At 37.5% G+C, this 17,439-nt stretch overlaps 1 long non-coding RNA gene across 1 annotated transcript in view; it reads right to left on the reverse strand.

The window, feature by feature from the left end:
* Positions 1 to 751: 751 nt before the first annotated feature.
* Positions 752 to 17,439, reverse strand: part of LOC125909610 (uncharacterized) — a 77,536-nt gene continuing 60,848 nt past the window's right edge. Inside the window, exons 4-5 of the long non-coding RNA XR_007453744.1 lie at positions 13,461 to 13,544; positions 752 to 1,059 (exon numbers count right to left, since the gene is read on the reverse strand). This is a non-coding gene — a long non-coding RNA (uncharacterized LOC125909610). The remainder of the gene's footprint in view (positions 1,060 to 13,460; positions 13,545 to 17,439) is intronic.

Genomic DNA, 17,439 nt, shown 5'->3' on the forward strand with positions numbered 1-17,439 from the left:
AGCAGTCTTATTTAGATACAGAAGGACAGATTTGGGAGTGAGGATGGGTGAAGGTAGAGAGGAAGAGAGAAGGAAAATGACTGACCACCTGTATTATGTAACAGGCATTCTGCTAAGTCATCAAATGTAATCCTCCTAACAACCCTATCTTTATTTTATATAAGAAGAGAAAAGTGATGTATGATAGCATTTGTTTTCTTATCTGAGGCTTGGGGTAGGTGGGTAATTGGGAACCATTCTGAGAAAAGCTGGATATAGATGTACCAAGAACTACACAAAGCCAAAACTACATGAAATCAAGCTTAAGAGAGGCTCTTTACTAGTATCATTTGTCTTTTTCACTTTGAATGCTCTTTTCTCAGGAGCATTGGCTTCTAGGTCTCAGTTGCTAAATTTCTTGGTGACCCTCGACTTTTCCTTGAAGAACTTTCTGAGGGCCACCTTCTTCAAACCTTCACTTGGGCCTGTTGGTTTTGGGCTGCTCACTAAGGACAGCAAGAGACAGGAAAGCTGTTTAGCTCTGCCTTCATGGGTTTTCATGTTGGTACCCTCTTTGGAGGCCACTTCCAGCCCCTCTGTGGGCATTTGGATCAAGGAGAATGATATGGAGTGATAACATAATGTTTACTTTTGGTCAAAATGGAGCAGACCAACTCGGTTCCTGCCATGCGGGGAATAGATACCAGGATGAATTTGGCATGTGTGGGCAGGTACCAGGATAAACTATTTGTCTTTGTTTCACTTGTTCTTCCCCCAAATCAGCAGAAAGCCTGGCTAGTTTAGCAACAATGCATCTTTTAATAATTATCAAATATTATGGATAAGTTATAAGGCCTCTGAGCTTGTTTTGATGGGTGATGCCTTTAAAAAATACATTATAGAGTCACAGGATTGGAAGGAACCTAAAGAACTCTGGCATTGTGAGGCAAAGACTATAGAGATCAGTGGTTATCAGGATAGAACACATACACTACCTGTGTCAGAAATGGTGTTGGTTGGAAGGTGGTAAATAAAGATTAGATTCCTGGGCCACAAATGGAACTTCCTGAATCAGAATCTCTGCAAACGGAACACAGAAATCTGCATTTTAAAATACGTTCCCTAGATGAGAACCACTGCCATTGACTGTGAAGCCCACTTGTTCTATTTGCCTGCAGTGGTGACCTCCAGAATTGATGACAAGGCGGGCCTTGTCTCTGAAAAGGTGGTGCTGTTTTTAAAAAAACAAAAAAACAAAAAAAAAAAAACAGATGTGCTTATTCATATCAGAAGGAAAGGTATAGATATTCACTAAACAAACAATGATTGGAGCATGTGCTGTGTATATGTCCCTGTGATAGGTACCCACATGAAACGAGACCTAGAACTCCTATTGATGACTTCACAGGTTAATTCTAGATACAAACCAACACATACCTTATTACAGCATAATGTGATATTGCTATTGGGAGTTGTATACTATGAGGGCAATTAGGCAACATGGGTCAAGGACCTTAAAAATGTACATTAACAATATAATTTCATGTCTATAAATTCATCTTTTTTCAAGTTTATTTATTTATTTTGAAAGAGAGAGAAGCAGAGAGGAGAGGGAGAGAGAGAATCCCAAGCAGGTTCTGTGCTGTCAGCATAGAGCCTGATGCAGGGCTCCATCTCACAAACTGTGAGATCGTGACCTGAGTTGAAACCAAGAGTCAGATGCTTAGCTAACCAAGCTACTCAGGTACCGCTATAAATTCATCTTAAGGAAATAAGTATAGGTAGCTAATTAAGAGCAAACTAATTTATTTACCATGAATTCACATGTACTTCCTCATTGGATGCTCTTAAAATCCCTAGGAATTAGGTCAAATTATCTGCCTTTTACAGATGAAAGAACTAAAGCTTTGAGATGTTAAGAGATTTATCCAAAATTACACCATTAGAAAGTGACAGGACCCAAATCTCCCTCTGCTGGGCACCAAACTTTATGCCCTTAACCACTGAGCTTTATCCTTTCATGAGTACAACTGCATGGATAGTTATGGCAGAGTGGTGTTTTAATGTTAAAATGAAAATATCTTAATTTTCAGCATCAGGGGATTGGTTAAATAAATTATACTATGGCCACATAATAGGATAACATATTCAGATATTCAAAATTGCCCTAGAGATAGTGTGTCCTAGAGATAATTTAAGCCAAAACATGAAATATTTTCAAACAGTTCATTATATGTTATATATGTTTCAATGTAGTCATATTAAGATAGAATTACAAAATTGGAAAGCTGATAATGTAGCCAGAATTAACCAAATCATCCTGGTCTCCCACAGTGGAGAAGTTCTTGATCACCTGAATTCCACCTGTCTCCAATGGAGGCGCTAAATGCCATGGTGGTACAGAGAGGTAATTATAAATAAAGAATTGGGTTCTTGTCAATCTAACCTAACTGGATTCCTGATATTCTCCAAGGGCCTCGCTTAGTAGAATGACTCTGACTCTGAACCCTGTTTGACTGAATGAAGGATGATGAAAAAGGATATGTCCAAGCCCAGGACATCATCAGTGGTCACCTCGACTACCAGAGTGCAAATTGTATCTGACCACCAGAGCCAAGAGCTGATCGTATAATGGGTTGTCAGGTCAGTATATACCTGGCCTTGCTGTCTAACTCTGTACAAGATTTTGACATAAATGCTGGGAGTATGCTTTATTAAGCTCTCTAGTGGGCCAGGAAGATACTAACATTTAAAAATTCAGAGGTGCCTGGGTGGCTCAGTCAGTTAAGTGTCTGACTCTTGGTTTCTGCTCAGGTCATGATGTCACAGTTTGTGAGTTTGAGCCCCACATCAGGCTCCGTGCTGTCAGTACTGAGCCTGCTTGGGATTCTCTCTTTCCCTCTCTCACTGCCCCTCCCCTGCTCTCTCTCTCTCTCAAAACAAACAAACAAACTTAAAAAATTAAAAAAAACAAATACTTAAAAAAATTTTTTAATGCAAAATACTGTATTTGTAAAATATAAAATTAAGTAAGAAGCTGAGATACTTATGGTATATTCTCAATTTGCTGGAATTTAACTACTTAGAGCCCTCTGTTAACTGATGTGCATGTGTGTGTTCACTCATGGGATCTCAGCAATATTATGAGAAAGAAGTGATTGATAATCAGTAAACTTGTGTCAGGACTAGAATTTTTTTTTTAATATCAAGACAAAGGTATATTCCAAGTTCAGCTCATCTTTACCAGGGATAGAAATTGTTTTATATATTTAACTGAATTATTTGCATTTTTAATTTCATGGGTTAAAGGAGAAAGTATGTACTACTTAATGCTGAATTAATCAGACTATTAAATTAACATTTCAATTCCATAACCATTCTAGATAATGGAAGGTTTTTTTTTTTAACAACTAAAAAATACTTTATTGCAGAAAAATGCTGTTATCTGAGCTTTTATTTATTTTTATTTATTTTTGTTTCAAGTTTTTATTCAAATTCTAGTTAGTTAACATATAGTGTAATATTGGCTTCACGAGTAGAATTTAGTGATTCATCGCTTACATGTTAACACCCAGTGGTCAAAACTGGACAGCAACATGCGGAAGAATGAAACTGGACCACTTTCTTACACCATACACAAAAATACATTCAAAATTGATGGAAGTTTTATTATCCTAGCCAGATTCATTGTCTTACCCACATCTGTTTTTAAGAAATAAAAGAGGGAAAACTGAGAACAAACTGAGGGTTGATGGGGGGTGGGGGGGGGTAGGTGATGGACATTGAAGAGGGCATCTTTTGGGATGAGACTTGGGTGTTGTATGGAAACCAATTTGACAATAAATTTCATATATTAAAAAAAATAAAAGAGGGATATGAGGGACTTACGTCTCAGGTATTATCAACAGACAGTAATTCTATCAGATAATGCCTCAGTCTTTTATTTTCCTCTGCCTGTGAAGACTGTATATATGTGTATACATAAATACATGCATCTCCTTGTTGTCAAGAGATAAACATATTTAAATAAGGACATACAGAGCTCCCCCTGTAATTGTAAGCTGCAACAGCACTGAACTTTCTGTGACTTAAGACGAAGCACTTCATTATCCAAGTCACATTATCATCTGGAAAGAGTTGGCTGTGTTTAAACTGTGCTTAACTGTATTTAAAATGAAATACAACATATTTACATGTTCTCCCCTACTTTATTATAAAGTTTACACTTTAAAATTCTTAAATAGAAAATGTTTCCCAGAGCTAAGATTTGTATGTGTTCCTTTGACTTAGCTGCAAGAATCAATCAGATCATGTTAAGGTGCACAATAAGGCTCTTTTTTGAAGACTGTTATTAAATATACATAAGAATAGACACTTTTTTTGTGTTCAGAAATAAAGAGAAAGAAAGTGCTCTGTGTTTTTGAAGATTGAAATCCTTCAAAGCTCTTTAGTGTGCAAGAAAACAAAAGGCTATTGTAAACTGAAGCTCTGAAACAGCGACAGCAGCTAAGTAATTAATTGCTCATTCATGAAAGAGAAAGTATAAGTGAGAGGCAAAAGTTAACCCCTCGAAATGAAGTGTGCAGTTAACAAAACAGATACCAGCTTCTCTGTTTTTAAACATGATGATCCGCTTTGTGCTGCTGGTTGCTCTGTTTTGAGGACTAGTGGCAATGGTTGATGTCACCACACCCATCTTGCAAAAAAAAGACACCAACATGCATCTAAAGACTTAATTTTTTCTCTCAGAGGAAGAGCTTGGTGTTGATGGTACCATATTGTGAAAGCCAAGCTAAAGGAATATTCTGTAACTAATGTCTAACACTTTTAATACAGTATATTGATGATGATCTCTATGATTAGAGTACCTAATTAAAATATATATGAATGTATATACCCACATATATGGTAGAAATAATTAATAAGCTTCCAGGAAGCTGTGAACAAATGCTGGAAATTGAAGACTATGTAGGAGTTTCTCTAAAACAGTCAAATTAAGTGATCAATCCTATTTAGAAAGGCTTTTCAATGTATTTCATGCCTCAGGGAATCTTGCTCCAACCAAGAACTGTGGCTGGTAGCTACTCTGCCTACATTTGCAACAGCTTGAGCTATGCCATCTCACAGGGTTTAAGGAAATTGCTGCCAGCATAAAGCAAGTAATTCCCTCCCTTCGGTCCTCAAGAATTGCAGGAAACTATAATTTCTCATTATCAAACCGTCTGCTCTATACCATCCTGCTGTACCTTCGAACTGTGAGCCTTATTCACAATCACCTTTTTGTCTTAAGCGCAGGTGTATACGTATTTTGATGTGACAAAATCACACCTAGTTGTCAGCAGTATAACATCTTCCTAAGGTGATGTAGAGAAATCTAAAGCAGATTGAAGGGTGCCTAAAAAGTTCTTATCATGTTAAATATTAAAACCTTGAATGATTTCACTTTTAAAAGTTCACACATTTAAGTTAGTTGGAAAATCAAGTACCTACTTGGGTTTCACCCAAAATATTTGTTCGCTTTGTCCAAAAGAGCCTAAGGCACTGTTTCCTGAATTTAAAACTCAGAAGCCATTTTTCCATGAAAACATTGTAAAAAGTGGTTATGGAGTTTCTTGGTTGACATGTGAAGGTAATTATTATCTTCAATAATATATCTATGAGAAAATGTATTCAGAGTGCCCTAAAATGTCAGGGCAGGTCATTCTCCCCATCCTAAGTCAGAGCCCTTCCTAGTCTGCAACCACAGGACTTGGAGTGTTGGGGACTGAAGGCACCAGTGGTGGTTCCTGTGGCCAGAGAAGAATTTTTAGCAGGATAGGGTGTTGAATGAGCATGGCTATGGGACTGGAACGGGAGTCAGGGGGCTGAGATGCCCAGGGTGATAGGGATGATAGGAAATGGCTGGGGGAAATGATACCCCCCAGGGGCCTAAAGTTCTGACCTCATCTTCACCAATCCCCTGTGCATGGCAGAAAGTGGCCGGGGGGGGGGGGGTGCAGTGGCAGTGGTTTTCTCCCTCTGAAGGGATAAGAACTTTGTGGTAGCAGTAACAGCAGAGGGAAGGGGAATTCCTATTTTAGTCTAGATGGGGTCCTATTTGCATGTGTGGGACATAAATAAACTGGGGACCTGTCTGTGATAAGTATTTTTTTTTATCTTCTTAATTCTGGCTGCAAATGATCAGTGATACCTAAGAGAAGTTCTTATAAAAAATAAAAGATTATGTGAACATTTGTTCAGTGAACAAAAAGTTATCGAAGGCTTATTTTGTATAAAACACTGGCTATCTTAAATTCCTTTAAGAACTAATTGGGTACAAAGCAATGTAGTAGATATTTTAAATGGCAAAGTATATCCTAATGGCAATGTTTCTTAACTCCAGGAGCTTCCAGTAGTGGGGAAGTTAATATTCTCTACCTTATCTGATGCGAATTACTGTAACTGTGAGGATGTAGAGAGAGCATGGTAAGCCTTTAGAGGATGGAGAGGTCACTTCTCCATAGAGAAGTTGGAGAAGGCACTATGGACATAGTGGTGTTTGAACCATGTACTGAAGGATGAATATGACATAGATATAAGGTAGGATATTCCAGTCAAGGTGTAAAATGAATACTTGGATTAGGTTGTTTTCAGTGGGAACAAAGAATAAAGCATAGAAGTGAGAGATACGAATGTAGAGTCTATAGGTCTTAGCAGCTGGTTGGATAAAAAGAGTGAAAAAATGTTATGATTTTTGAGCTGGAGTGATTGTGAAGATACTAAGATTGTGACAGATAGAGAAAACATAGGAGAAAGTTTGTATGCTTCATTTAAGTCAAATTGAGACTGAGCAAACTTTTCCGTCTATTTAGGTAGACAGGTGCAGCCAGCAGTAAGGAATGAAGGACCGGAGCTGTGGAGAGATGCTGGGGCAGAGAGTTTCAAGTCCTACAGAAATCAGGGGTTGGATAAGATCACCAACAGCTCCAGATGGTAAAAGGATCAGAAATACATCTTTGAGGGGGATATCTTTCCTTTACGGGACAGGAGGGGGGAAAAAGGTGTTCAGAGAGATGAGGAACAGGGAATTACAAGAAAATGTGGTTATCATTACCACAAAACAAAAAGATTTAGTTTCTTGAGCACAAATAAGAATCTACCTCCTAGATTAGTAGCAAGAAACTTTTTGGTAACTTTTAAGAGAAGAATTTTAATAATGTGATGAAACTGGGTGCCAGATGGCAAGGGTCAGGGAGCAAGACTGGGTCAGGAAATGGAGGCTGCATGGAAAAGTAAAGAAAGAAACCATTTCACTGTGAGAAACACTGTTGTAGGTCAAGGGACAAGACAGAACAAAATGCAAATGTGAACAGGTTGCTGTCCTACACAAAAATATTCCGTGGCTGCTTAAGGTTTAAAAGATACAGTTCCTTATTTTTTCTTAATGTAGATTTTCTTTCTTATTGAGATATAATTCATGTACCATAAAAGTCTCAATTTTAAAATATACAATTCAGTTTTCAGTATATTCTTAGAATTGTACAACCATCCCACTAACTGATTCAGAATATTTTCATCACCTTCCATCAAAACTCCATCCCGGTTAACAGTCACTCCCCATTCACCCCTCTTCCCAGCTCCTCGCAACCATGAATCTACCTTCTGTCTCTATGGGTTTGCCTATCCTGAATATTTTGTATGTAAATGGAATATTATAATGTATGCTTTTTGTGTCTGCTTCTTGCACTTAGCATAATGTTTACAAGGTTTACTCATGTTGTGGTATTTATCAGTACTTCATTCTTTTTTATGGATAAATAATATTCCAATGCATGAATACACTACATTTTATGTATTTTTTCTTTGCTTGGTGGGTGTTTAGGTTGTTCCTATCTTTTGGCAATTATAAATAATGCTGTTGTGAACGTTTGTGTGCAAGTTTTTGTGTGAACGTGTTTTTATTTCTCTTGGGCATATACCAAGGTGTGGTATTGCTGGGTCATATGGCAACATAAACGTATGATTAACATATGATTAAACTGTTTTCCACAGTGGGTGTCCCATTTTACATTTCCACCAGCAGTGTAGGATGGTTCTGAGTTCTTCACATCCTTGTTAACATGTTATTATTTATCTTTTTGATTAAAGCCATATTAGTGAGTGTGAAGTAGAATCTCATTGTGGTTTTGATTTACATTTCCGTGATGATTAATGCTATTGAGCATCTTTTCATGTGCTTATTGGTCACTTGTATATCTTACTTGGAGAGATGTCTATTCAAGTACTTTCCCCAGTTTTTAACTCAACTATTTGTCTTTTTATTGTTGAGTTGTAAGAATTTTTTATATATCTTGATATTAGATGCTTAATGGATAAATGATTTACAAATATTTTCTCCCTTTATGTGGGTTGTCTTTTCACTTTTTAGATAGTATCCTTTGAAGTTCCCATTGATGGGCCATCTAAAGACCTCCAGATCTGCTCCCAATCGCTCTTCCAGTTTTACCTTTCTTGAGCTCTCATTCTACCCATTCTAATGAGATGCATTCATTTTCTATTTTAAATTTTTTTTTCAACGTTATTTATTTATTTATTTTTTTTGGGACAGAGAGAGACAGAGCATGAACGGGGGAGGGGCAGAGAGAGAGGGAGACACAGAATCGGAAACAGGCTCCAGGCTCCGAGCCATCAGCCCAGAGCCTGATGCGGGGCTCGAACTCACGGACCGCGAGATCGTGACCTGGCTGAAGTCGGACGCTTAACCGACTGCGCCACCCAGGCGCCCCTCATTTTCTATTTTTGAAAACAACTAAGTATGGTCACCATGATAATGCCACTCTCCCTATTCCAAAACATTTCTCATTTCCTCTACAACTCTCTCAATCCTTGGTATCCTGTAAAGCCCTCCTCAAATTCTGCCTCCTTTTTGGAATCTTCATTGACTGACAGTCTTAGCTTGGGGTGCTCCCTTCCTTTAAATTCTTGCAGTCAGTACTTTCTGTTGTTGCTACCAAACATTTGGCACTTAGCATAGGATTACATTGTCTTATTCTTAACAATTTTTTCAGCATACATTTTTACCCAGATGAAAGTGGATCTTTTGCCTTGCATATTTATGTTTAAATGTTTGTCTGAGAGAGAGAGAGACAGAGAGAGAGAGACAGAGAGAGAGAGAGAGAGAGGTTTTTATTTAAATTTGTTTTGGGAACAGCTCTGTAATTTACCTTTAAAACAATGACACATGATTGGCACTAAATCAATTCTCTCTCACACAAATTCATATTTATTCCTGATATTAAATATGTTTAGCAAACTACCTTTCTTCAATAAAAATAAACATTTGCAGTTTAAGTTCTGAATGTGATTCTCAAAGAATATTGGTAGGAAAACTGATTCCACAAATTTTAATACTCAAAATGGATTTACTGCAATTTATTAATATTCTTTTAATTATATTTATTATTGCATGAAAGACAATTAGGGAAACATCTGAAAACACAGTTATTTCCAGTGTTATGATGAGGCTGCCTTTCTGAAAGGAATATTATAGAAATCAACCATTAATGTGGAGATTGGAAGAACAATCTGAATATGTGATGGCTTCCAGCAGGAATACTGAGAAAGGAGTGAAGATTAAAACTAGGCCATAGTCCTGGAGGAGCAGGTTATGGAGGGTTTTAATTTTGTCTGACTTTGTCTAAAATGGTGGGAGATGTCACTAATAAATGATACTTAATCCATGGATAAATATAGAGAAAGGAGCAAAGAATAAAACCTGAAGTGATCAAGAATCACATCAGAGAAGGATCAGAGAAAACACACCCCCTTTCATATTTCTTTTCATTAATCAATTTATTAATTTTATTTTAGAGAAAGAGAGTGCACAAGCAGGGGAGAGGGCAGTGGAGGGGAGAGGGGGAGAGAGAGAGAGAGAGAGAGAGAGAGAGAGAGAGGGAGAAAGTATTTTAAGCAGGCTCAATGCTTGGTGCAGAGCCTGACGTGGGGCTCGATCCCACAACCCTGGGATCATGACCTGAGCTGAAATCAAAAGTCAGATGCTTGACCAACTGAGCTACCCAGGTACACTTCATATTTCTTTATTTTAACTAGAAAGGTAAACTCTCATGTTGCATCTTCACATTGGTGATGGAAAACATAATATTGTCTTTTTCTCCTTCCTGGAAAATTGTCATGTTTATGTTTGGGATTTAAAGCAGAAGAAAAAAATGGGAATTGGATATTTACTTTCTCTGTAATCCGTCTCTACCACATTAAGCAAGAGGTTTTACATATAGCTGAGGAGGCCATGTACCTGCCAAAAGAACTCAAGGCCAAGATCTTGGTATAAATGACAGATAAAGAAAAGTATTTATCAAGATAGTTTCCCTACTCGCTCCCCTGCCATTCCCTTACCGAAGGGGGAAAATAAAAATTTTCTTTGGATGGAGTAAGAGAAAGTGGGGTGTTAGACAGAAAAGCAGGGATCTACAGGTCACTGAGCAGGGACCCTGCCTCCTGCCATCTCCTTAGGCAGACTCTCAGGGCAGAGGAACCGAACCTCTGACATACCTTGCAACCTGAGCAATGAAGATGCATGTCTTATCTTCTAGGAAGTGTCTCAGCAAATGACAAAGCCTGGAATTCCTTATACTCCTGGTGTGGTATAGCAGCAACAGAATGCCTATGATGACAAGATTTTGTCAGGCCTGAAAAGAGTCTGAGATAATCCACCAAAACTTGCATTTCCCAGACCAAGAGTAACCTGCTGGTATTGCACATTTTCCTGGTCCCTGAGGGAGGTATGCAGAAGTCAGTCAAGGGAGAGTAGGCAAACCCAGAGACTTCACAATAGTAACAAAGAGATGCTATAGTGGAAGGCAGATTGGAGCACACAATTCAGGAGTAGTGGTATATCATTGATGGTTGTCACCATGGAAGGAGATGATAACTGAGGACTAGATGTATTATATGAACATCCCAGAGGATGTCATGGTAGACAGATGCTAGGTGATGATTAGAGCTCTTCCCCAGATGCATGGATAATACAGAAGCACCTTAGATTGTAGACGTTCCTCTAGGGGAAAGAGGAGGAAGGGAAAGTTTATCTGTAACTGCCTAGGATTACATTTCTGTCATGGAGGGAGCAGTAGTATACTGGTAAATGTTTAATAGCTGGTTGTCCTGCAACAAAATGAAACACAAAAAAATTCAAATTTATAATATTTGATGATTTCCATGGAGTAAGTACTCCTACCACAGCCAATTTCAAACTACCAACCTGATGTCACAAAGTATGAACCTGAGAGATGAAAATAATCCAGCTTTTGTGTTTGTACAAACCCATTCTACCATATTACTGGAGGAGTGTGTCTGAACATAAAGTGAGGTGTTACAGAAGAAATTAATAAAGTTATAATTTTTACACATTCAAATACAGGGGTTGAAAAATTGTAGCTGTTTTAAGTGATTGGATTAAATCAGTTTTGATCATTGCTTTCTTGGTCATTAATTTCACATAATACTCTTAAACTTCACTAGCATTTGGATTAGTTTTTCCAGATTATTTGCAAAGGGAGAGCAAGGGGAGGTATTTATTCTTGCTTGTTTTCCCTTCCTACTGCTTGATTGTACAATGTGATTATTGCTTCTTTAACCATTCTTACCATCTTCAAAGGAAACTAAAGTTTCTAAATATTTCTGAGGCTAAGAATGGGTCATAGCAGATGTTGGTGGAAAGAAGCAGAAAGGAGACAAGATAGGAGTGTGCAGTTAGAACAAGGCAGAACAACATTACTTTTGGAGGGACTGTGGGGCTGCCATATGTTGCCAGTTTATGATATTCTAGCCTCTCAATTCCTTAGGAAAGAGACACCACCTATGTCCCAGGAGTTCCTTTTTGTTGAATAGCCATATGATTCCTCACACATTTAACAGCATGTTTCAAAAGTTTTTAAGAGCTAAAATGGATTGCAGTAACCTTTCAGCTCTTTATGATATCCAAGGATTTAGTTAATAATAGGGTTCCTTAAAGAGCGAGTCTTCCATGGTGATGTTTTTCCATTGACATGTTAGAAATGGGAAAGCTAGAAAAGAAGATGCTTAGTTAAATAATGAAAGTGGGTAGTGAACTTTATATATACCCTCTGAGAAAGTAACATTATTTCTCTATCATATTTGACCATATTAACAGGAATAAAAGCCTAATGTGTGATAATAAAAGGGTAATAAAAGACAATTGCATATTTATCAGGAAATTAGTTGTGATGACTCATATAGCTTCTCAGTTATAATATTAAAAATACACCCAGGATTCCTTATAGGATTACTATAAAAGCTGAATGAGTTAAATTTCTCCAGGCAATTTTCAGCACTAAGAAAAGAGATGCCTTTTCAAACTAATGACTATTTCATAGATGCAGTAGAGAGATATTCAGCATCTGTAATTCTCTTTGGCCCAAGAGTGAAGAGATAAGTAGTAATCATGCCTTCAAGGTAGAATTCATAATCAAATCCTTAATTAAACTCAATATGGAAAGTCCTTAATAAATATCAAAATCTGACTATCAGATTTTCTGGCAAATATTTTTATGCTGTGTTCAGTATCTACTAGCTGAATATCACTGTGGAAAGAATTAAGCCTTTCTTTTTATTTAGGGGGTACTTGGGACTATCAATGTCACATTTTAAAATTTATGTTCATTATTTATTAAGTGAATATGTGTGGCTCATTCTCTCTTCAAGGAGTTTTTAATCAACTCTCTTATTTGTTCAGACCAAAACACCTCATGGTCTTTCTTGGCTTCTCTCTTTCATACCCCACGTCTGTCAGCAAATTCCATCAGCTCTACCTCCAAAACGTATCCAGAATTCTATCAATTCTTATCTCTCCTATTGCTACCTTGGCACCAAGCCAACCACACCTATCACATGAATTGTGATAATCTCCTACCTGGACTCTTTGCTTTTACCCCTGCCCCAATGCAGTCTATTCTCAGTATGCAACCAGAGGATCCCATTCAAACAAAAGTCAGTTCTTGTCACTCCTCTGCTCAAAACCCTCCAATTGCTTCCCAGCTTATTCAGATAAAAGCCAGATCCTTTATAATGATCTACAAGGTTCTTCATGATCTGAATACCGCCATCTCTCCACTCCCAACATCCTCTACTTTTTGACCTTATTTCTTGTTTCTGTCCCACCCCATCCTCCACTCCCACCACCTCATATTCTGTCTTCCAGCCACACTGACTTCCTGGTGTTTCTGGAACATGCCAGGCATACTCCCAATTTAGACTGCCCCTGCTTCCTCTCCTATTTATCTTCATGGGGAGATCCCTCACTCCTATAGGTCTTTATGTTGAAGTTATGTTCTTCATGATGCTTTCCCTGGACACCAGTATCTAAATTTCAACCCCCTCCCTGATATTGCATATCTCCCTTTTTTGCGTTATATTCTCATTAGCACTTTTCAACATTTTATATATTGTATAATTTATATATTTACCTTGCTTACCGTGTCTCCTCTAAGAGAATGTAAGTTCCATGGGTGCAGAGATTTTTGTCTGTGTCATTTTTGTATCATCAGTGCCTAGAACAGTTGAATAAATATTTGTTAAATGAATGAATAAAATATTTCATTTATGTGGATTAACCTTTATGAAACATGAAAAAATATTTAAATGGTGCAGGATTACCTGATGTGCCTATAATGTTCTGAGAACAATGAGAACACGCAAAGGACAAGTGCATTTTTTTTTTTTTTTAAATCCTTGGAAGGCAGTTTGAATTGCTCAATTAGGACAAAACATCATCTTCCTGATACCAAGTACACACGTTTCTAGAAAGAAGAAGGGTGTCAGATCCTGCTTGAAACATGGAATAAATCTATGATAACCATCTTTGAGTTTGAGATCCCTTGAAATTTGGTGAAATGTTTGGAAATTAGAGTAGACTACTAGAGAGGCAGCATAGTATAGTGGTTAAGAGAGGGGCTCCAAAGTGAGAAAGCCTGAATATGTATTGGGGTTTGGGGTGCTATGTCTATGACAATTTTGGCAAATTGTTAAATTCACTCATCTCAGTTTCCTCATCAGCAAAATGAGGATAATTATAGCACTGCTTTAATAGGGTTGTTCTGAATATTAATGAATTAATTCATATAAACCACTTAATGCAATGCTTGAACATAGTAGGTGCTCATAAGTTGGAATTAGTATTTTCATCATTATTATTTTGACTCTAAGCTCTATGAAGACCAGGGCCATCAGGCAAATCAAGGGACAATGTGCCCTGGAAACCAGAGTCAGAGAAAGATATTGAATTGGAAATGGATCCCTGGCATCTAAGGTAGAAGCATGGTAGGGGGTTGGGGTGGCAGGGGATAGTTTGGGGAACATTTCACAGTGGGGGGTTCTGAGGCCAGATGGGTTTTCCGATAGTCATCACAGACTGTCAGGGAGAGGATGGGAGGGGTGCATTCCAAAGCCCCTAACTTGATTTTTCCTGAATTTCCAATATTCTGTGTCATTTTTGTGTCAGCAGTGCCGATATCCCGGTAAAATGGTGAAACAAAGGGAGTGAGGTCAGAGTAGAGGGTCAACTGACAGCAAAGGAGAAACAGTGTTTTTTCTGTGACTGGATAATGCTATTTAGTAGGAGAAATGCATAAAATATTCCCATTAAAAAAATAGAGAAACTGAGAAACTAAGAAGTAATGTGAAATAAAGAAGAAGATACAGTCAAATACCCAGATGACGCGCCAAAATTCTATCACCCATTTGATGTTTTTGAATATCTTGGTATCTAGCATTGTGTAGGTAAAATATCCAGCTGCTTGTCTAAATTTCTCATTTTTCATCCAGATGTTTCCATTTCTTACTGTACGTGGATATATTTAATAATATTTATAGTTTAATTAGGCACTTATGAAAGCAATTATGAAGTTTGATTGGATATTCATAGTTTTGAAACTATAAAGAATGGCATAAAATGTTTGTACTGCTATAATAAAATTCTATTTTTATTTTGCAAAGATGTACTTGATTTTTCAATAGAAGAAAGAACTTAAAAAATTCAGTGTAATAACAAATTTGACACATCTGTTCCCTGTACAGAATCTTAGAACTGTGGGGCTGGAATGCACTTTCGGTCACAGACTGGCTATGACTGAGGACCACCTCTGTGAGATGAGAGTTTGGGCAGGGGAAATCTGAGATTTGTATGGAGCTGACAGCTAGCTTCCTGAAGCTTTTGTCAATTAATCTTCTTTCAGAATCCATCTTCATCCTTTTCCCTCAGGCCAATCCTATAATATTTAAAGTCAACTTTCCTGTTCTCTTACCTTCTCCTTTGCTCAGACAATATATCTTTTTTCCTGCTATCATTCTTCACGTGATCTGATATTGAAATGATGTTCTACCCTAATCACAATCTTCTGTACATACATTTCTGTATTTCAATTTCCTGAAAACTATAACACAGTAATACATACAATACTTTCCCTGGAGTGTGACCAAAACAGAATAAGGGAACTATTACTTTTCTTATTTTGAACTCGTTGGATATGCATGCAGTCCACCTATTCACCAATGTTTCTGAAGTTACATTTCAATGTTGATTTCTATTATTTGATGTTAATCAATACAGCTAGATTCTTTTCATGTGAGTGGGTTTTACTTTCTATTCCCCATCCTATTTGGGGGCTTTGGTTGTACACCACCATTGAGAATGTGTTATGACTTTTCTTCCTACTACATTTTATCTTGTAAGCTTCTGTGCATCATTCAGCCTGTTCAGAAGTTTGAGTTACCATCACTGTGTCAGCTGAAATGTCAAAAAACAGGGTTTCTATGTCTTTTATTTTTTTAAAATAATTTTATTATTATTTTTTAATGTAATTTATTGTCAAGTTGGCTAACATACAATGTATACAGTGTGCTCTTGGTTTTGGGCGTAGATTCCCATGATTCATCACTTACATACAACACCCAATGCTCATCCCAACAAGTGCCCTCCTTAATGCCCATCACCTATTTTCCTCTTCTGCCCTGTACCACCCCCCGATCAATCCGCAGTTTGTTCTCCGTATTTAAGAGTCTCTCATGGTTTGCCTCTCTCTGTTTGAAACTATTTTTTCCCCTTCCCTTCCCTTCCCCCATGGTCTTCTGTTAAGTTTCTCAAGTTCCACATATGAGTGAAAACATACGATATCTATTTTTTTACAAGGCATTTGATTAAAATTTGAACAAAAAATAAGCTAGACCTATAGTATATCCTTGGAGATGTCTCTTTTGGCTGATATCAGTGAGGATAGTCTTGGAACCATTCTTTGGTTGTAATCTCTGGAGGAGATTGTATTTATTCAGAGTCTGAGGAAAAACTTTGGAAATAAATAGATTTTGCTGTGGAGCTTACTTGCTGTTAAGCACCTTCAAGGTTTCATTTATTGCTAAGAATTAACATCTAATTAATTTGTTAAAATGTTTCAACAACAGCAAACAAAGTAGGTAAAGAAAAAAGCAAAAAAAAAAAAAAAACAAAAAAAAAAAAAAAAAAGATTGGTTGTTGCCACGTGCAAGAAGTGAAGTTGAATTGTGCCCTGATTAATTGATTAAGGATGGTTCCTGTGGTGAATAATTAAGTTCAATAACTGTCAATATAATTTGCAATCAATTATCACTTATAAAGCCAGCCTATAGCAATCTCAGTTTTACATGCATCCTAATGCAATTGCCACATTAGGAAGCACTACTTTCCACTTCTTTCATAATGTCCTTTATTCAATGAATCATATTTGAAACCTCTCACTTTTTTTTTTTAATTTTTAAAAATGTTTTTATTTATTTTTGAGACAGAGAGAGACAGAGCATGAACAGGGGAGGGGCAGAGAGAGAGGGAGACACAGAATCTGAAACAGGCTCCAGGGTCTGAGCTGTCAGCACAGAGCCCGATGCACCGTTTGAACTCACAGATTGTGAGATCATGACCTGAGCTGAAGTCGGATGCTTAACCGACTGAGCCACCCAGGTGCCCCAAAACCTCTCACTTTCTATTACACAAGGTACCTATCTTTCACCTTCAGAAATTGCCTTAAAGTTTTTTCTTTTTTCTAGAAAGTGCACTGTGATTAGTGGTTGTAGTCAGAGGTCATCCAGCCTTTGGTAGATTGAATTTCTCACAATTTATTCACTTTCCTGTAGAGGTATTACGCATCCACATCTTTGCCATGACCTTATGGTAGGTTAAGGATATTTTCCTGCCCTCTGATGTTGGGACTTTGTCATGTGACTTTTTTTGACCAATGGAGTGTTAGCAGACATTCCATAAGCAGAGGCTTGAAATGTGCTCATGTTAGATGGTCTTGCCCTCTTGTGCATCATCATAAGAGCTTGCCCAGGTTGCTCCTGCCCTTTTAGTCTGGATTCTAGAATGAACACTATGGAACAGAATTTAGCCCAACCTGCATCAGAGCTCAGTCCAGTGAG

The sequence above is a fragment of the Panthera uncia genome (assembly GCF_023721935.1).
Source record: "Panthera uncia isolate 11264 chromosome B3 unlocalized genomic scaffold, Puncia_PCG_1.0 HiC_scaffold_1, whole genome shotgun sequence".
In the NCBI taxonomy this organism is placed as follows: Eukaryota; Metazoa; Chordata; class Mammalia; order Carnivora; family Felidae; genus Panthera; species Panthera uncia.